Below are 22506 nucleotides of genomic sequence, written 5' to 3'. Positions count from 1 at the left end.
TATTTTTAGGGCCTAATGGGTTATATTGAATAGTTGGTTTTACCTCCTTAAGGTTTATTACCAATATGCATAAAACTTGACACATTAAAATCCCTACCCTTTGGTAAGTCCACTGTTATTTATTAAAATAAAAGTTCTTATGGGTGATTAATACATGTTTTTTTCCTAAATTAACAATAACTTAACTTTGAGTAATTTTAATATTAAATTTTTGTTAACAACTTATGTTTCCGTACACTTTTCTTTGAAGTTGATCTAGGTCTTAAAGGCAGGCATTTGGCAAAACTACCCTATATTGTGCAGAGGCAAGTAGGTTTATTTCTGATGAGTTTAGTGATGAGCCACTGTTAAGTGAAAATGCCAGTGTATTGGGGCTTTTCTTTTGCTCATTAACTTAAAAACATTGACCACTACATATTTCTGTAATGGTTCTCCTGTATGTTGGGGAAAGAGTTTGCCAACATTGAGTTAAATTTTTTATATGCCAAGTTCTGTATGCTAAAAGTTATTATGAAAGAGTGGGCTTTTTAGCATGGAACAGAAATAATCAAATTGTGGTATAAAATAAATATGAATTTATAGAATAGCATGTTGGTAAAATTTGATATGGAATGCAATGCCGAAGTATTAAAAAAAGAATCATAAAGTATATATTTTTCATGGTATACTTTTCCTCAGTCATTTGTCTTGAGATATATTTTTCCTATAGCCTAAATTTGCCTGAGATTTCATCATCATAAAATTGTTTTTTCCCTCTTCTAAACCCAAAGAATTTAAATCTTACAGATCAGAACTTGTTATGTATTCGAAATACATTGTTGTGTTAAGTGAAATATAATAGTTTGGGAAATTTTCATCAATGTTAAATTCTGCATAGTTTAATTATTTTAAAGGGCTAGACAGAGTTTTAACAAGGTAAATTTTTATTATTAGGCTAGCAAATACAGTTGCTAGCTATTAAGATAAAAGTACATAAATATTACAGCTTGAGATATCAAAGGAAGAATGCTCTTATTTTGGGAGAGGGGAAGGTTGGCAATTATGAAAGTCTTATAGAAAAGATAAGTCTTGAAAGATGAATGAGTAGACATCAGATGGTCAGAGAGGACAAAGGAATTCTAGGCATAGGAGTATGAAGGGGCACAGTGCCTCTACAGTATTGCAAGTGGTCCATGTGAAAAGGGAATTAGAGAAGCTGAAGCTGAAGCGGCAGATGGGCCAGGCCAGATTATGAAGGTTCTTGTATGCCATATTAGTCTTCATCTTGTGGGGTTTTTTTTTAAGTGGTTACTTAATGCATCTAGATTGAATAATTTGATTAGATACCAATTTTAGAAAGATCATTGGTACTATAGAGAGAATAAACTGGGTAAGTTGGAGATTAAAAAGCAGGGAGGTTTGAGATAGTCCAGGCAAAAAATGGGAACCAGACAACAGAATGTTGATGGAGTTGAGAAAAAAACTAATGGATATGAGAGTTGTTAAAAAGGTTGAACAGCCCTGGCTGGTGTTGCTTGGTGGTTAGAACATTGGCACTTGTACCAAAGGGTCAGAAGTTTGATTCCTGGTCAAGGGCATGTACCTGAGTTGCAGATTTGATCCCCACCCAGGTCGGGAGTGCTCCGGAAGGCAACCAATTGATCTGAGTCACATCCGTGTTTCTCTCTCCCTCTCCACCCCCCTTCCCTTTCTCCATTTTCTTAAAGTCAATGGAAAAATATTCTTCGGTGAGGATTAATAACAACAAATAGTAGAGCAGTAAAGCAGCCTTTTTCAAAATCTATTGTAGTGAGACACCAGAGGGTTGGAAGGTGAAGTCTGTGTCAGAGCTTTTTTAATATTTAAGTATATACCATTTAATTAGTGTTCTAAGGAGCACACTTTGGGGAAATGATCTAAAATGGCATTTATTCAGCCAGGACTGATAATCAGGTATGCATCAATGTGGCTTCAGTAGCTGTTTACAAATGATGGTGATTCTGACTGGTCAGTTTGTCCATTCCAATTGATTGAATGTATTGCTCATTGATGTTTTTAATATCCTACGTTTAAATATTTATTTAATGTCAACTAAGTGCACTTTGTTTAAAATCTAATCTTACTGAAAGTCCCTGCCAATCTCTCCAAACACATACTTCCCATTTTCCTGATGTTTCCATGTCTTTGAACACACATTGAACTTCTTCCACCATCTCAAGGCCTTGCTTGACTCATATTGTCTCATATGTCTAGAATGCTTATTTCTATATTTGTATGGCTTATTCCTTATCCATCAATTCTCGACTTAAATGCCACCTCATCAGAGAAGCATCCGAATCACTCAGTTTCACATACCTATTCTCTATAAATGTTTTTAATTTTTATATTTACTTGTTTATTATCTTTTCTCACAGCACTATCATTCAAGGAACAAAATGATTTGTTTTCTAATGGCCTTGCTCAAGCAAGGTGCCTTTCATTATGCTTCCCATAAATGGGAGCTCTATACCATGTTACTTTTAAAACCTGTTACTTCCAGATCTTGGATTCAAGATTCCTTTTCTCCAACCACAAATTTTTTCCAGCTCACCCTGAGTTACCTCCACTAAAAAGACTATCACAACTAATCATTGAAAGCTACCACTACCACGTGCTTATTTGTCAGCTTACTCCTGTCCTCTGCTTGTTTAGTTTAGAGACTAGATCCCAGTGTTATACATACTGCTTTGCAAATATTCTGTGACCATGCCATTCTGTCACGGTCTAGAAAAAAATTCAATCTTGAGCAGTTGAATGGGAGAGAATTATTACACCAAGCAGGTTTATCTAAAAACTGCCTGATGGTTTTTCTAGTTTTATTGTAACTAACTTCCACAAACTTAAATGATTTAAATACTCTTTCACTCAATATTCCCACTCTCTTCATCTGAATATCTTTAGTCACATTTTGCTGAGAAAATACAAAAATTTCTCAACTTTTTAACCAAATTTATGAACTCATCTATTTTTGTGCTATCTTATACTTACTAAAAACCAACCCCTCCCCAAGTGGTCTGGATTCCATCCACCCTCACCTTCTCAAAAACAATTAACTACTCATGTTTCATCAACCTTCTTTTACTAGATCCTTTCTAACAGATTATAAATATTCCCTAGCTACTATCCTTGAAAGAAGGGGCTGCCAATTATTTGGTTCCTGTCATAGAAGGTTGCCTAGTCAGACAACCCCAGTTCTTCACTTCTGATTTACTACGATTTTATATGCCCCTGCAACTCCTGAAATTGCTCTCATCAGAATCACCAATCTCTTCCATGGTGCCTATCTGTTGGTTGGTTTTTCTGCCCTCATTCACTGCCTGAGTTGCATTCAATAGAGTTGATGACTTCCTCTTTGAAATACTGTTTTCTTGATGTTTTCTCTTTACCCTTCCTGGCTGCTCCATCACTGACTCCAATCCTAGTACCTGACCTTTGGTTCATTGTGTATGTCTCTTTACTCTTTGGATGATTTGGTCTGTTCTGTGGAGTGTGGTATTACCAATGAATCTGTCGCTTAAATGTGTGTTCTAAGACCAAATTTTTCTTAATTCAGGTTTGTACTCATCAGTATTCCTCTCAGTATTCTTTATTTAGATAAGTGAAGTCACTACCTAAGTTTTTCAAGCTAGGTTCTTTAATGTCACGGTAATCAATTCATGCACTTTCCCTGTGTTTGGTTACAATTACAGTTATTTCTACCTCCTAAGTAAAAGGAGCCCTTTCACTTCTTGTCTCATCCAAATCACCATTATTTTTTATAATCGACCATTATAGCATTCTCCTTATGAACTTTTTATTTTAGAATATTCCCCACCAGGCAGCTGGGTTGTTTCTTTTTAAGTAATATTTTTGGGTGAAGGGGTGGGTGAGGGGAATTCCTTATCTTCACACTACCCTTTGAAGAAGATATGGTTTGTTTGTTTGCTTGTTTTTACTGTGACTCCTGCCTGTCGCCAAGCACATTGTGTTACTCCTTTGTCCATTGTGTTCTAGCCATATTGGCTTTTTTTGACATTTCTTAAACCAGCCTATTTCTTTCATTTCTGAAGGCCCTTGCAATAGCTATTCTGCTTGGCATTCTGTTTTCCTACTCATTCTTCAGGCCTTAGGCTTCTAACTCCATGACTGATTACTCCATTACAGCACTCAATTGACTTGATAGCATTTATCACAAGTTATAATTGCTTTCTTTTTTTTTTTTTTCTGCTTTCTTAACCACCCAGGTCATTGAACTGTACAGGTAGCATAAGGGCAGGACCCTCTGTGGTTAGGTCACCTACCATTCTATGCCAAGTGCCTAGTCCAGTACCTTGAATGTAGTAGGTACTTAGCAACAGTAAAAATTTATGGAATTCTTAAATGGGAGATTAAGTAAACACGACTCTGACTCATGGAGCTCAAAGTCTATGTAATCACTATAAGGGTATTATAAGACTATATAATATGGTAATAGCCTGTGATGAGGGAGAGCAACAACTTCCCCAAAGAAAGAGGTTGGAGCCTGACCAGTGTGGCTTAGTGGATTGAGCATCATCACATGGACAGAGAGGTCTCGGTTGGATCCCAGTCAGGTCACATTCCCAGATTGTGGGCTGGATCCCCAGTAGGGGATGTGCAGGAGGTGACTGATCGATGTTTCTCTCTCTCAAAAAAAAGTCAATAAAAATAAGATAAATATTTAAAAAGAAAGAGGTTGGGGAAGGAAGGCAGAGGAAACTTTAGGCCAGGGTAAGCTCTGATAGAAATAGTTTTTGAGGAAATGGTTAAAAGCTGGTAAAGAGTTTCAAGTGACTGAGGAAAGGTAAGCAAGGGCCAGATCACACAATATCTTAGACCTAATTCTGTTGGACTTCATCCTAAGCAGTAGGTTTACATTTGGGTTGTAAGCAAAAGAAGATTCTTAACATTTGCAGTTTAAAAGTGCACTGTGTTGAGGGGACATACTCATGGGGAATTCAAAACTGTTATCGTCAGGCTTGGAAGAGTGGTGGTGGGTAGGAGACAAGTGGACAGACTTGAGAGAGCTAGAATATTTGGCAAGACTTGATCATCATGGATTTGCGGTGAGAGAGGAAGAGGAGGGAAAGTCCAGAAAATGTCTCGGTTTTTGGTTTAAAGAAATGGTTGAAATACCATTTATTCATGTAGATGAGGCTGAGAGAGGAGCAGTATTGTGAATGGATGATTGCTTAGGGAAGGACGACACAAAGGGCCCAGAGTTTAACTCTGAGTAACTCAATATTTAAAAGTAGATTAAAAGAAATGGGAAAACGTTATGAGACTAGCTTGATGAAGGGTTTTTTTTATTTATTTTTATCCTCACTTGAGGACATTTTTTTGTTTTTTGTTCAGATCGAGTGGGGGGGGGGGGAGAAACATCAGTGTGAAAGGAACACATCGAGTGGCTGCCACCCACAGGACCCAACCAGGGCCGGTACAAACTGCAAGTGAGTTACATGCCCTTAGCGGAAACCGAACCTGGGTCTCTCTGGACTGCAGGCCAATGCTCTAACCACTGAGCAAAACTGGCCAGGGCTTGATGAAGGGTTTTAGAGGGGTGTGTTCAATTCCGTCACATTCTGCTGAGGTAAGGATAAGGACTGTAAAGTAACCTTTGGATTTAGTGGTCAGCAAGTGATCGGTGACCTTTGCACTTAGTTTAAATGGAAGTCAATTTTGGGAGTGTGGAGAGCAAGTGTAAACATCTATTTTTAGGATATTTGTGAAGGAGAAAAGATAGATTCTGGAGGGTATCATAATCAGTTTTTAAAATCAGTGTTATAGACCAGTAGAGCCTATTCAGGTTTCTGGCTTGGCTAATTGTGAATGGTGAGGCTGTTTACCAAGATAGTACAGAAGGAATAGCATTGAAGGAAAAGTTAATGTTGAGTATGAGGTACTTGTAGGTCATCAAGGCAGAGAGAGATAGTTGATCAGTTCTTTACAGGGGTCTGCAACTACAGTTCTGTAATTTAAACCCCCTGAGGACAAATACAGTCATCCCTTATTTATCATGGTTAATCTGTTCCAGACTCTAGTGGTTGCATCTGGCATTGAAGGATTCCTGGGGTGCCTGAGTACATAGGCCTACAGTTCATACATAATTGTAATTGTAATACAGGGGTGTATAATTGACTCAGACAACTGAGCGTGCGCTGTATCATTTTCACTGTCTCGATCAACTTTCTAATGAATATATTTGAAAAAAACCATGATAGAGTGAAGCCACAAAAGTCGAAGTGCAAAGTGGCGAGGAACAACTGTATTCTGTCTTTTTCTTATGCCTCCTGAGCATTTAGCCCAGAATCTGAGGTGTGCTAAGCACTTAATGCATTTTGTTGGAATTGAAGAAGCAAGCATGTAGGAGAAGATAGATCACAAGATGAGAACCCTGAGGAACACCAACACTTAGTGGGCAGGAAAAAAAGAAAAAGAAATTAGCAATGAAGACTTAGGAAGGAAGGAAGGGATAGGTGAGAAGCAGGAAAGGAGGTAAAGTTGTGGAGTATTATGGAAGCCAGAGAGAGAATGATGAAGGGTAGACAGTTTATATTAAATACCACTGGGAGAATAAGAGTAAGAATAAAAAGGCTACAGGACTTAACCATGGGAAGCCACTGACCTTTAGAAAAGTTTTAGTGGATGCTAAATAATGAATGTTTATTGTCCAGTTATGTTCAAAAGCGAATGGTGAGTCCTGGCCGGTTTGGCTCAGCGGTTAGAGCATCGGCCCGCGGTCCTGAGAGACCCGGGTTCGGTTCCCGCTAAGGGCGCGTACCTCGGTTGCAGTTTGTCCCCGGCCCTGGTTGGTCGTGCGGGTGGCAGCCACTCGATGTGTTCCTTTCACATCGATGTTTCTCTCTCTCTCTCTCTGTTCCTCTCTCTCCCTCCCACTCTACCTGAACAAAAAATGGAAAAATGTCCTCGGGTGAGGATTAAAAAAAAAAAAAATCGAATGGTGAATGAGCTAAGGAAGTGAATAATGTAAGTATTTTGCTCTAAAGAAAAGGAAATTGGTTAGTGCCTGACCCTATTTGAAGGCTTTTAAGATTAGTCTTGGCCCTGGCTGATATGGCTTGGTGGTTGGAACATTGGCCCACTCACTGAAGCACTGCAGGTTTGATTTCTGGTCAAGGATGCATACCTGGGTTGGGTTTGATCCTGGCCCAGTCAGGGCACATGCAGGAGGCAACCAATCCATGTGTCTCTAACACTGCCCACCCCCACCTTTCCTCTCCCTCTCCTTCCCTTCCACTCCCTCTTAGAAAGAGAGAGAAGAAAAAAAGAGAAAGAAAATATCCTCACGTGAATATTAACAAAAAACAAAAGATTAGTTGAGTATTTGTGGCTTCTAGAGAGGTACCCATTAAAGAGCTCAAAGTTGAAATAGATAGAATCTGGTCCCAAGAACATAGGTAGGTGGAAGTATTAGCATTACAAAATAGAAAGGACATCTCAGAGTAAGTCTGTTAAGTAGAAATATTGAGCTCCTTGTGGGGAGTGGTGGGGGGGATTCCTGCCCAACAGCAAGCCTTGGAAGAATAGAAAGTCAAAGTGTAAATAATGGTGAAGGTATGAGATGAGAGTGGGAGAAGGAGCTAAGTAGGAGATACACAGGAATTACTGACCAGCATTCACGGCTCAGCTGAGGTATGAGTCTAATCTTGTGGCACTGCATGATTATGTAATGTATCCTGTAGTGTTCCTCAGCTTGAATGGAGGGGAAAGAAGGAAGAGTGCATAGTCCTGGTATGGGTAATGCATCAATGAATTGGCTCTAGTTAGGGTTAGGAAACAAAGCCAAGAAGGAAAGGAAGTGGTCAAGGGACAGGAGGTCTTATGCTGTCAAAGAGGGGTTGTAGTGGAAATAAAGCCAAGAAATAGATGTGAAAGACTAGGGCATTTAAATTTTTTTTTTTTTTTTTTTTTTTAATCCTCACCCGAGGACATTTTTCCATTTTTTGTTCAGATAGAGTGGGAGGGGGAGAGAGAGAGAGAAACATCGACGTGAAAGGGACACATCGAGTGGTTGCCACCCGCACAACCCAACCAGGGCCGGGGACAAACTGCAACCAAGTTACATGCCCTTAGCGGGAACTGAACCCGGGTCTCTCCGGACCGCAGGCTAACACTCTAACCGCTGAGCAAAACCGGCCAGGGCTAAATTTTTTTTATAAGTATGCTTTAATATTTTCTTTTTCTTTTTTTTTTATTAATTATTATTACAGATGTTTCTCCTTTTTCCCCCACTGATTCCCCCCTCCCCCTCCCTTCCTGCCCTTTCCCTAGTTTGTTGTCCATGTCCACTGTTCATGCATACATGCATATAAGTTCTGTGGTTTATCTCTCCCCCACCACCCCCCTCTCTAGGGGATTGTCAGTCTGTACCCCACTTCCATGTCTCTGGGAGTACTCCATTCCTCAGACTGTTATGTTCATTATATTCCACAAATAAGTGAGATCATATGAAACTTGTCTTTCTGTTTGGCTTGTTTCACTTAGGATGATACTTTCCAGGTCCCTCCATGTAGTCTCAAAGGATAAGAGATCTTTCTTTCTTACAGCTGAGTAGTACTCCATTGTGTATATGTACCACAGCTATTTTATCCATTCATCTACTGATGGACAGTTGGGCTGTTTCCAGATCTTAGCTATTGTAAATAGTGCTGCTACAAACATGGGGGTACATATATTCTTTCTGATTGGTGTTTCAGGCTTCATAGGGTATATTCCTAGAACTGGGATCACTGGGTCAAATGGAAGTTCAATTTTTAATTTTTTGAAGTGACACCATAGTGTTTTCCATAGTGGCTGCACCAGTCTGCATTCCTACCAGCAGTGCACTAGAGTCCCCTTTTCTCCACACCCTCGCCAATGCTTGTTTGATGATTTGTTGATGGCGGCCATTCTGACAGGTGTGAGGTGATACCTCGTTGTTTTAATTTGCATCTCTCTGATGATTAGTGATGTTGAGCATTTCTTCATATGTTTCTTAGCCATTTGTATGTCCTGTTTGGAGAGGTGTCTATTTAGTTCCTCTGCCCATTTTTTAATTGGGTTCTTTGTCTTCCTTTTGTGGAGTTGTATGAGCACTCTATATGTATTGGAAATTAACCCCTTATCTGATACATCATTGGCAATCATGTTCTCCCATACAGTGGGTAGCCTTTCTGTTTTGATGATTGTATCTTTCACTGTGCAGAAGCTTTTGAGTTTGATGTAGTCCCATGTGTTCATTTTCTCCTTTGTTTCTATTGCCTTAGGTGATGTGTCAGTAAAAATTCTGCTACGTATGATGTCTGAAATTTTGTTGCCTACAGTCTCTTCTAGGATTTTTATGGATTCATGAGTTACATTTAAGTCTTTTATCCATTTTGAGTTTATTCTCGTGTAGGGTGTAAGTTGATGGTCTAGTTTCATTTTTCTGCAAGTAGCTGTCCAATTTTCCCAGCACCATTTATTAAAGAGGCTGTCCTTACTCCACTGTATGCTCTTGCCCCCTTTGTCAAATATTAATTGAGCATATTGCCTTGGGTCCATTTCTGGGTTCTCCATTCTGTTCAACTGGTCTATATGTAGGGCATTTAAATTTAAGATTTTAAGAGTAGCCCTGGCCAGTTTGGCTCAGCGGTTAGAGCGTCGGCCTGCGGTCTGGAGAGACCCGGGTTCGGTTCCCGCTAAGGGCACGTACTTCGGTTGCAGTTTGTCCCCGGCCCTGGTTGGTCGTGCGGGTGGCAGCCACTCGATGTGTCCCTTCACGTCGATGTTTCTCTCTCTCTCTCCCTTCCTCTCTCTCCCTCCCACTCTATCTGTACAAAAAGTGGAAAAATATCCTCGGGTGAGGATAACAAAAAAAAAATAAGAGTAATGCCGCTTGCAGTGTCTGGAAATGGCCGTAGAAGTAGATTACAGAATTAGAATGTAAATGAAAGTGGTTGAAGTTGAGAATTTAAAGAACTTTCAATCTAATTTATTAGACTGCACACACAACATGCGTCCGGTAGAAACTGGTTTAAGGAGAAGGGAGTGCCTCCAGGCTATGTGGCACCTTAGCAAGGCAGGGTTTAGCTGTGAACTGGCTCATACTTGCACATTCTCTCCTTTGTGGCCTGAGAGATGTATCAGCATGAAAGGGTTGTCAGGTCATGAAACAAAGTTAACAAAGACATTTTTTTTCCATAAACAGCTTGGTTGAGAACCGAATTATTCAAGATAGATGTTCGAGAACCAAGGTTTGACTGTGTAGGTAATGAAAAGTCATCTTTAGTGGCCAAGAGGAAAAGCTTTTGAATATTTTTTCAAGACCAAGGCTACACAGTTAAAAGTCTTGCTGTATCTAGCTTTCTCTGACTTAGGTCCCATGTATCAAATCTGCTAATGATAGTAACAGTTAACACTTACTGGCTGCTACTAAGTACTAGGCATTGTGCTAAGAACTTGCTTTATATTTCAATTCTTAACTCTAAGAGTTGGTGCTCTTATCCTCATTTTAAGATGAAATTGAGTAAGATGAGGATTTCAAGTGTCTTGCCTAAGGGATTACACAGCTATTATGTGACAGAGCTGAGAGTTGAGATCAGGTAGACCGAATTCACAGCCTGTGCGTGCCTTGATCTGGCGAGCACAGGCAGCCAAATGAGGCAACGGATGGCTCAGTGTCTCTCGCTGGAATGATTCTGTAAAAGTTGTCCTGGTAGCTGAAGAAAATTCTCCCCAAGTGATGAAATAATATTAGGAGATAATTTGTAGATGACTTTTAAGACCCACATTTATATTTTTTATTACAGTTTAATAATGTTTACAAAGGAAAAAAAAATGAAATTCTGGAGCCATGAAAGAGGTGACTGTTGATGAAGGTAGGGAACACAGAAGAACAAAGGGTTCTACACTAGAGATCTTCACTACAGTTGTATACTCTTAAACCAAAGAAGCTAAGAGAAAAGGAACTGAGACACGATTGTGGAAAGACTTGAATGGATTCTGACCAGCTCTTTACACACTCTACTCAGGTGTATTGGGAGCACTGTAATTGAAACTTGTCAGAGGTTTGTTTGCTGCCATCTTAGCTACCAGGTTCACTTTCCCCCAAATAGCTACAGGCATGGCAAAAGAATTTTCTATGAAGCTGTACTCACACAGACTTTAGTGCTACCACACCTGGATCTCTTAAATACCCTATTTCCCCAGGTTAGTTGGAGAAGAATGGGGCATCAGTGATAACAATAGACCTCATGTGCCAAGTGCCTCTATAAGGGGACTTATAAGTATTCAAAATATATGAGAAGTTCAAAAAGTCACTGGGCTTCTGAGACAGGTCGATTCTATTAAGGAGCAGATCACACCAGGAAATTCTTCATTGGAAACAGGCATGTAGGATTCATCACAAGGGGAGTGCCACTCACCTCCGTTTGCTAAGCCAAAGTAACCCCTTTTATATGGAGGTTTCAAGATGTTAACCAACACATACACACTTAAAGATGGTAAGGGGGCCCTGGCCGGTTTGGCTCAGCGGTTGGAGCGTTGGCCTGTGGTCCAGAGAGACCCCGGTTCAGTTCCCACTAAGGGCACGTACCTCGGTTGCAGTTTGTCCCCGGCCCTGGTTGGTCGTGCGGGTGGCAGCCACTCGATGTGTCCCTTTCACATCGATGTTTCTCTCTCTCTCTCTTCCTCTCTCTGTCCCGCTCTATCTGAACAAAAAAATGGAAAAATGTCCTCGGGTGAGGATTAAATAAATAAATAAATAAATAAATAAATAAATAAATATGGTAAGGGGAATGGAATATACCAAGAATCAATCTTTTACACATTTCCGGTACCCATACAATCCAAATGTTCAAACGACTTAAGTCATTTTGGTCATACTTGTTTGCTACCTCTAACAATAAAAAACCTAATTAATTAGATAAATTTACATTATTTAAAAATTTCAAAATCATCCTTAATGTATTTACTAAATCTACTTGTAAGTACTTAAAACTGCAGCATTACAGTTTTCATTCAAGTATATATGCCATGTTATTAATGCACTTTACAATGTAATTCTTAACCCCTGCCCCATGAGAACAGGAAAATTAGGAATGCTATGTTACATATGAATACTGACATGGGGAAATTTGATGGTTTGGCACCAGCAAATCTAAAAAACAGGTCTCATCCCTAGTTCGGTATGTTTTCCCTTCTTTTCTGTTGGTTGAAGGTATTGCCATTTCAAAGCAGAAGTATGAAGGTGAGGAGTGTCAAGATTATATGGGGACATTTCATCGCAAGCATGAGAAGCAGTTCAATGTACTTATTTTAGTAAATAAGGTAAAATTGTAAGTTCTATCACATTGCAGCATGCATTGATGTTTGACATTTTTAAAGTAGTTTTTAATGTAGTATCCTTCATTATTAGTATAAAATGAGAAGCTGACGGAAGCAATTCTAGTTTATTCCAATAAAATTTTGATCTGACACCAGCTCCCAGTCAAAGTAGATGAATCAAAAGTATGAAAGGCAACAAATAGCTGCTTTGCCAGAAGTGAAATATTCTGCATATTCTACTTGATAATGGTGTGGGTCTTTCCAACACAGAATCATGGTTATGTGTAATTATTGACCTTTTAACTGTATTCTCCCTCTCCCTCTCCCTCTTGTGTGTGTGTCACAATAAGAAAATTTTGAATTTTTAAAACTGTGGGCTAGAACCCAGCATTTCTAATGGCCTGGCTATGTTTTGTGTTTTGTTTTTTGTTGTTATTTTTGTTCTTTCCTTTTCACTGACAAGCTATAACATCTGTGTAAACCGCTTTGTTCAGAAGTACACATTGAAGTGAAAGGCAGACATGATACAGCAGAGCCTTCCAGTCTGATACATTGAAGCATGCACTTGGTGGAGCAGCAGTTACAAAGTGCTGAGCTCCAAGATTCAGGAAAGGAGTCTTGGGAAACCCAAGACTGAATTCTGGAGCTCTCTAGTAATGACACTGTAATATTTAATAAATAATCAGGTGTTAGACACTGCTTTGAGACCCTTATATGTCAACTCATTCCGTCACAACCACATAAGGAAAGTAGCTGGCATTGGAGTTTATTGTCACAGAGTTTTTATTTATGTGCCCAGCTCTTCTAAGAAATTCATGTGTTCTTAGGCTAACTATCCTTAGAATACTGCTTGAAGAAATAGTTATATGGTAGTAATAATAGTGTATGTGTGTTTCTGTGTGTAGATTCAGCAGAGAAAATAGACATTATTTTTAGATTCCATAATCGTATCAGAGTAGGAAGAAATGCCATGTCACTATTGGGACTTGGCGAAGTCTATACATTGAAATCCTGTTATTACCTTGCTTTTCCCTCTTTATAAGAGGCCTTACATTGGCTTCACCAAAAAAAAGTTAACTACACTCCTTTTCAGGAAACATGTATGAATGTTCTATTCAATAAATAGATATTTTTTGAGCACTTGTCTCACAGAGCATATTTTTAAAATTAGGTAATTCCGTTGTAGCTAGCCAGCATCTGTCATTCTGACTTAGGTTTGTTAACCTTTGCTGGAAGAAAGGTCTGGGAGTGACATTGGAGATGTGATTAACTTACATGCTGCATATAAAACAAAGGTTTAAAAGTAGATGTGTATGTATATAAAGCTCATCAATTTCATAGGCCTTACCATATGTGGTGCTGATACTGAGGTGCACAGGAGTAAGAGGCCACAAGATGTCAGGCTAACACTGGAAATGTGTGTATAGTTAAGTTCTGGACATTGAAAGAAATCATCTTCCCATTTTTTAATTTATACACTGTAGGAGCATGGGCTAATATATGGTGGTCATCTATATTTTTGAATACTTACAGTAAGCTAGCTGAACAGTTACTGAAGTATAGTTTTAAAATTTGGGAGATGACTGTGATACATGGTTAGGATGACTAGACAACTGTTTATAATGGAAACAGTCTAGAGCCACTTTGTATGGATTATAGATATTTTCCAAATCACTGGTCAAAAATCTCGTTTTCACAAGAAGGTAGTCACACTGCTACCTCTACATGCAAAGGAGATTTGGAATGTGCTTTTTTAAAGCTAGGCACATTGCCATCCCCAACAGTCAGTTAACACTTAGTTAATAATAAGGTTTTAAAAGATGGGTATGGAGGAAAAAAATGGCGGCGGAGTGAACGGAGCTACACAGACCGTCTCCCAGAACCAAACTGGAATTACAACTATAACACAGACAAATCAACGGGAAAAACCAACAGAAAAGCAGCTTGGAGGACCATACAACGAGGGACACTGTCTCCATCTCGGTAGGCTTGCGAAGGCGCGAGACGGGGCTGGGAGCCCACGGTCCGCAGCTCCTCAGCAGCCTTAGCTGGGAGCTGCGCCCTCGGGTTACACTCCCAGGTGGCTCCACAGCGCAGCCGGGACAGAGGCTGAAACAGCCACAGCCACTCACCTTGGGCTCCGGCAGAGGGAGGGCGGACTGGACTGGACTGTATCGGGACACTCGGGGTTTGGAGGGCGCTCAGAGCTTTGGCTGAGTGCAGCCACTCAGGACGGTGGCCACATTGCTCTTTCCCAGGGCTCTGGGGAGAGGCAGCAGCCCCTCCCTCGGAGATCCCACCCCACCCTGTGGGCCATTGAAGTGCTAATTGAGGCTCACTAACAACCAGCATCTGCCCCACCCTCGTGAAAGCCCCTTGGCTGAGCACCAGAGGGAGTTTTTCAATCAACTGACAACCCAAAACTCATCAAGTAACCTAGACTGCTAGCCTCCAGGCAAAAAGCTAGAGGATAACAGTACCTTTCCTGGGCTGGCAACTTTAACCAGAAAAGTAAGACTTGACAGTGGTGTTCAACGTGGGTCCTCCCTCGCTCATCTAAACACAGGAGAGGGAGCCACAAACAGCAGAACACCAACACCCACAGGGAGAACTTGACAGGCTCCAAAGCCCACAGTGATAGCCAAAATGGTGAAACACAGAAACAAGCCAAATGAAAGAGCAAGACACCTCCACCGAAGATGAGATCAATGTGGAGCAATTAGGCATGTTAACAGAGCTAGAATTCAGAGCCATGATCTTGAGGAAGCTGAACAGCATGAGTAAGGACATAGAGACACTGAAAATAAGCCAATTGGAAATTATTTATTTATTTATTTATTTTTTTATCCTCACCTGAGGACATTTTTCTATTTTTTGTTCAGGTAGAGTGGGAGGGAGAGAGAGGAAGAGAGAGAGAAACATCGATGTGAAAGGGACACATCGAGTGGCTGCCACCCGCACGACCAACCAGGGCCGGGACAAACTGCAACCGAGGTACGTGCCCTTAGCGGGAACCGAACCCGGGTCTCTCGGGACCGCAGGCCGACGCTCTAACCGCTGAGCCAAACCGGCCAGGGCATCAATTGGAAATTAAAATCCAACAAGAAGAGATAAAAAATGACATATCAGAAATGAAAAACACATTGGAAGGTTTAAAAAGCAGAGTAGGGGAAGCTGAGGACCGGATCAGTGAATTAGAAGACAGGGTAGAAAAAATCAACCAATCAGAAAAACAAAAGGAAAAAAACTGTTGAAAAACAGGAAGACAGCTTAAGAGAACTATGGGACAACTGGAAACGTAATAATATTCGCATCATAGGAGTCCCCGAAGAAAAAGAAAATGAGCAAGGGATAGAGAATATATTCAAAAAAAATAGTGAGAGAAAACTTCCCTAATTTGGTGAAGGAAGAAGGCATTCAAGTTCAAGAAGCACAGAGAGTCCCAAGTAAGAAGAACCCAAACAGGCCCACACCAAGACACATAGTCATTAAAATGCCACAAATTAAAGACAAAGAGAGAATCCTAAAAGCAGCAAGAGATAAGCAACAGGTTACCTACAAAGGGAACCCCATAAGGCTCTCAGCTGACTTCTCACAAGAAACACTACAGGCCAGAAGAGAATGGCATGAAGTAATCAAAGTCATGAAAAACAAGAATCTGAATCCAAGACTACTCTACCCAGCAAGGCTATCATTCAAAATAGAAGATCAAATAAAGAGCTTCCCAGACAAAAAAAGGCTAAGGGAATACATTAGCACCAAACCAGCACTGCAAGAAATGTTAAAAGGACTGCTGTAATTAGCAGTAGAAATGGGAAGAAAAATAGAATCACACTAAACAAAAATGGCAATAAATAAGTACATATCAATAATCACCTTAAACGTTAATGGATTGAATGCTCCCATGAAGAGACACAGAGTAGCTGATTGGATAAGAAAGCATGACTCATCTATATGTTGTTTACAAGAGACTCACCTCTTAACAAAAGACTCACATAGGTTGAAAGTGAAGGGATGGAAAAAAATTTTCCAAGCAAATGGAAAGCAAAAAAAAGCTGGGGTAGCAATTCTCATATCTGATAAAATAGATTTCAAAATGAAGACCAAAACTAGAGACAAAGACGGCCACTACATAATATTGAAAGGATCTATCCAACAGGAAGATACAACCTTGATAAACATATATGCACCCAATATAGGAGCACCAAAATATATTAAAAATCTTCTGGAGGACTTCCAAGGAGAAATCGACAACAATACAATCATAGCAGGGGACTTCAACACCCCGTTGACAGCACTGGATAGATCCTCTAGGCAAAAAATTAGCAAGGAAACAGAGACTCTAAATGAAGCACTAGACCAAATGGATTTAATAGATATCTACAGAGAATGACACCCCAAAACTACAGAATACACATTCTTCTCAAGTGCACACGGGACATTCTCAAAGATAGACCACATGATAGGACACAAACTAAATCTCTACAAGTTCAAGAAGATTGAAATCATATCAAGCATCTTCTCAGATCACAATGGCATGAAACTAGAAATCAATTGCAACAAGAACATGCAAAGACATTTCAACACATGGAGGCTAAATAGCATGTTATTAAACAATGAATGGGTCACCGAGGAGATCAAGGAAGAAATTAAAAACTTCCTGGCAACCAATGAAAATGAACATACAACAACACAGAATCTATGGGATGCAGCGAAAGCAGTTCTGAGAGGGAAGTTTATAGCACTACAGGCCTACCTCAAAAAACAAGAAAAATTTCTAATTGACTGTCTAACTTCACAACTTAAAGAATTAGAAAGCAAACAAAAAGAAAACCCCAGAGCAAGTAGAAGGAAGGAAATAGTAAAGATCAGAGCAGAAATAAATGACATAGAGACCAAAAAACAATTCAAAGGATCAATGAAACAAAGAGCTGGTTTTTCGAAAAGATAAACAAGATTGATGGACCCTTAGCTAGACTCACCAAGAAACAAAGAGAGAGAACCCAAATACACAAAATCAGAAATGAAAGAGGAGAAGTAACAACCAACACCACGGAAATACAAAAGATCGTTAACAACTACTATGAACAACTATATGGCAACAAATTCGACAATCTAAGCGAAATGGACAAATTTCTAGAAACACACAGTCTCCCAAAACTATTCCCAGAAGAGATAGAAAACTTGAACAGACCAATAACAACTAAGGAAATTGAAGAGGTAATCAAGACTCTCCCAGCAAACAAAAGCCCAGGCCCAGATGGTTTCACGGGGGAGTTTTACCGAACATTCAAAAAAGAACTAACACCCATTCTCCTCAAACTACTTCAAAAAATTCAAGAAGAAGGAAGACTTCCAAACACGTTCTATGAGGCCAGCATAATTCTAATTCCAAAACCAGAAAAAGACACTACGAAGAAAGAAAACTACAGGCCAATATCCCTGATGAACATAGACGCCAAAATCCTGAACAAAATATTAGCAAATCGGATCCAGAAATACATCAAAAAAATTATTCACCATGACCAAGTGGGATTCATTCCAGGGATGCAATGCTGGTACAATATTCGCAAATCAATAAACGTGATACACCACATAAACAAAATGAAGAATAAAAACCACATGATCATGTCAATAGATGCTGAAAAAGCATTCGACAAAATCCAGCATCCATTTCTGATAAAAACGCTCAGCAATGTAGGAATAGAGGGATCATATCTCGACATAATAAAGGCCATATATGAAAGACCTACAGCCAACATCATACTCAATGGACAGAAACTAAAAACATTTCCATTAAGAACAGGAACAAGACAGGGATGTCCACTTTCGCCACTCTTATTTAACATTGTACTGGAAGTCTTAGCCACAGCAATCAGACAGGAAGAAAAACTAAAAGGGATCCAAATTGGAAAGGAGGAAGTGAAACTGTCATTATTTGCAGATGACATGATATTGTACATAGAAAACCCTAAAGACTCCATCAAAAATCTATTAGACTTAATAAATGAATTTGGCAAAGTAGCAGGATACAAAATTAACGTCAAGAAATCGACGGCATTCTTGTACACCAATGTTGAACTCACAGAAAGAGAAACTGAAAAAACAATCCCATTTACCGTCGCGCCAAAAAAAGTACGATACCTAGGAATAAACTTAACCAAAGAAGTAAAGGACCTATTTGCAGAAAACTACAGGTCATTGAAAAAAGAAATAGAGGAAGATATAAAAAAGTGGAAGCACATACCCTCATGGATTGGAAGAATTAACATCATTAAAATGTCCATACTACCCAAAGCAATCTATAGATTCAATGCAATCCCCATCAAAATACCAACGACATATTTCATAGAACTAGAACAAATACTTCAAAAGTTCATATGGAACCAAAAAAGACCCCGAATAGCCACAGCAATCTTGAAAAAGAAGAACAAAGTAGGTGGGATCACAATACCAGATATCAGGTTATACTACAAAGCGACTGTAACCAAAACAGCCTGGTACTGGCACAAGAACAGGCATATAGACCAGTGGAACAGAACTGAAAACCCAGAAATGGACCCAAGGCAATACGCTCAATTAATATTTGACAAAGGTGGCAAGAGCATACAGTGGAGTAAAGACAGCCTCTTTAAAAATGGTGTTGGGAAAATTGGACAGCTACATGCAAAAAAATGAAACTAGACCATCAACTTACACCATACACAAAAATAAACTCAAAGTGGATAAAAGACTTAAATGTGACCCGTGAATCGATAAAAATTCTAGAAGAAAATGTAGGCAACAAAATTTCAGACATCATACGGAGCAGAATTTCCACTGATACATCACCTAAGGCAACAGAAATAAAGGAGAAAATGAACACATGGGACTACATCAAACTCAAAAGCTTCTGCACAGCAAAAGAAACAATCATCAAAATGGAAAGGCAACCCACTGTATGGGAGAACATCACTGCCAATGATGTATCAGATAAGGGGTTAATTTCCAATATATAGAGAGTGCTCATACAACTCCACAAAAGGAAGACAAAGAACCCAATTAAAAAATGGGCAGAGGAGCTGAATAGACACCTCTCCAAACAGGACATACAAATGGCCAAGAGACATATGAAGAAATGCTCAACATCACTAATCATCAGAGAGATGCAAATTAAAACAACAATGAGGTATCACCTCACACCTGTCAGAATGGCCGCCATCAACAACTAACTCATCAAACAACAAGTGTTGGCGAGGTTGTGCAGAAAAGGGGACTCTAATACACTGCTGGTGGGAATGCAGACTGGTGCAGCCGCTATGGAAAACAATATGGTGCTATCTCAAAAAATTAAAAATTGAACTTTCATTTGACCCAGTGATCCCACTGCTGGGAATATACCCTAAGAAGCCTGAAACACCAATCAGGAAGAATATATGTACCCCCATGTTCATAGCAGCACTATTTACAATAGCTAAGATCTGGAAACAGCCCAAGTGTCCACCAGTAGACGAATGGATAAAAAAGCTGTGGTACATATACACAATGGAGTACTATGCAGCGGTAAGAAAGAAAGATCTCTTATCCTTTGAGACGACATGAAGGGACCTGGAAAGTATTATCCTAAGTGAAAGAAGCCAAGCAGAAAAAGACAAATACCACATGATCTCACTTATATACGGAATATAATGAACATAACAGTCTGAGGAATACAGTAGACCCAGACACATGGAAGTAGGGCACAGACTGACATCCCTCAGAGGAGGGGATGGGGGGTGGGGGGGGTGGGAAGAGATAAACCACAGAACTTATATGCATGTATGCATGACCAATGGACATGGACAACTAAGCTGGGGACAGGGTGGAGGGGCGTAGGGTGGGGGGTGCCAATGGGGTAAAAAGGTAAAATATCTGTAACAAAAAAATAAATAAAAATTCATTAAAAAAAAAAAGAAAAAAAAAAAAAAAAAAAAGATGGGTGTGATACAGTTGGTCATTACATGGGATACCGGTATTTCATATATCTTTGAAACAACTTTGTACAGGAAATCTCTGAAAAATTAGATTTGGAGTTTTAAAAAAGCTGAATTCTTGCTCTTCTGATTTTTAAGTGTTTTAAAGATTTCGTCCAATTTTACAATGCTATGACTTTTTAGTTTGTGCAACATAGTTTTGCTGTAAAGGTTTAGGAAAACATTAATTGTTGCCTAGCAACTACTGTGGGTTAAGTCCTGAAGGTATGATGAAGGATATGTCTCCTGCCTGCATTCAAGATGCTCAAGTGTATACGCCAATAATATAGGATTAGTGATCTAATGAAGCCATATATTGTAAATTACAATATCATTTTTTAATAACCTTTATGTGCCAGTGCTTTTTTTAAAAAAAAAAAAATGTTTTTATTGATTTCAGAGAGAGGAAGGGAGAGGGAGAGAGAAAAAGAAAAATCGATCAGCTGCCTTCTACATGCCCCCTACTGGGGAATCAGCCCTCAGCATGGGCATGTGCCCTACAGGAATTGAACCAGGGACCTCCTGGTGCATGAGAGGAAGCTCAACCAACAGAGCCACACCTGTGGGGGCTTTGCCAGTGCTTTGTATGGATCATCTCATTTAATCTCTTTAACAACCCTGTGAGATAGGTATTATTTATCCCCATTTTACATCAAAAGTTTGCTCTATGGTAGAAATATTTGATCTAAACTTTGAAATGAAGTCAGAATTTCTCAAGGTGGAGTAAAGAAGGATGAAATCATACAAAATTAGTACCTTACATATCACTGTAATGTCATGATTTTAAAGAAGATAAATCTTACTAGTGCTGTGGAACTGCCTAAATTGTTCATTGTAATGAGGTGTCTTCCTATTGTACATGAATTTTCTTTTTTTTTTTTAATTCTCACCCGAGGGTATTTTTACATTTATCTTCAGATGGAGTGGAAGGGGGAGAGAGAGAGAGAAACATCAATGTGAGAGAGAAACATTGACTGGTTGCCACCCGCAAGACCCCAACTGGGGTCAGGGATGAACCACAACTGAGGTACGTGCCCTTGGCTGGAATCGAACCCGGGACTCTCTGGTCCAAGGGCAGATGATCTAACTGCTGAGCCAAACTGGCCAAGGCTGAATTTTCTTTTTTTAAAGTTGTTTCTCTGTTAATCAGAGCTCTTTCTGTGGTGTCCTATTTATATAGTTATAGAGCCAATACAAAGTCTCATTTTGCCATTACCCACTATAAGTTCTGGGTATGAAAACTGTAGCATCTTGAGAGTTAAAAGGAAATTTGGAGGTCATCTAGCTATACCTCCCATATAATCCAGGAATATTCTTGATTATCTCATTCAGTGTTAGGGATCTCACTACTTGATCAGGCAATCATTTTATTGTGAGGCAGTTCGGTTTAATATAATATTTCTCTATTAGGGAAGAATCTTTATCTTTGAGTTTCAGCCATTGGTTTTAGTTCTGAAGCCTTGGAAAATGATAAGCTGTTTGTCTTTCATGTGTTGGGAAAATCATTCCCTATAGTATGTACACAAATGTCTACTAAGACAGGATTAAATTAACTTTTTTTCAGTGGTTTCATAATATGCTTTGTTCATGTGAAGATGATGGACAGCTAAAACTCCAACGATTTATGTCATGAAATAATACCAATCCTAGTATCATGTTAAGATTTTAAATCTTGATGCAGCGTGATTACTTGTTTTATTTCACTTGACTCAATCTGAACAAAATTCTACTGAGATTTTTTTTTTTTTTTTTTTTTTAATCCTCACCCGAGGATATTTTTCCATTTTTGTACAGATAGAGTGGGAGGGAGAGAGAGGAAGGGAGAGAGAGAGAGAAACATCGACGTGAAGGGACACATCGAGTGGCTGCCACCCGCACAACCAACCAGGGCCGGGGACAAACTGCAACCGAAGTACGTGCCCTTAGCGGGAACCGAACCCGGGTCTCTCCGGACCACAGGCCGATGCTCTAACCGCTGAGCCAAACTGGCCAGGGCTCTACTGAGATTTTTTAATCCTGTTTTGTTTCTGCATCCAATATAATGGTCATTTCTCTTATCTTTAGTAGATAAGCCTTCTGTGTTTTCCAGATCACTAACATGACTGTAATCAGGAACTGTTTTTGGCTACAAGTAAGAGACTAACAAGAAAATGACATAAGTAAAAGTTATGTTTTCTCTTATAACCAAAACAGA

The sequence above is a fragment of the Molossus molossus genome, unplaced genomic scaffold (genome assembly GCF_014108415.1).
Source record: "Molossus molossus isolate mMolMol1 unplaced genomic scaffold, mMolMol1.p scaffold_m16_p_8, whole genome shotgun sequence".
In the NCBI taxonomy this organism is placed as follows: domain Eukaryota; kingdom Metazoa; phylum Chordata; class Mammalia; order Chiroptera; family Molossidae; genus Molossus; species Molossus molossus.
The sequence above is the reverse complement of the archived record's forward strand: the minus strand, read 5'-3'. Positions refer to the sequence as shown.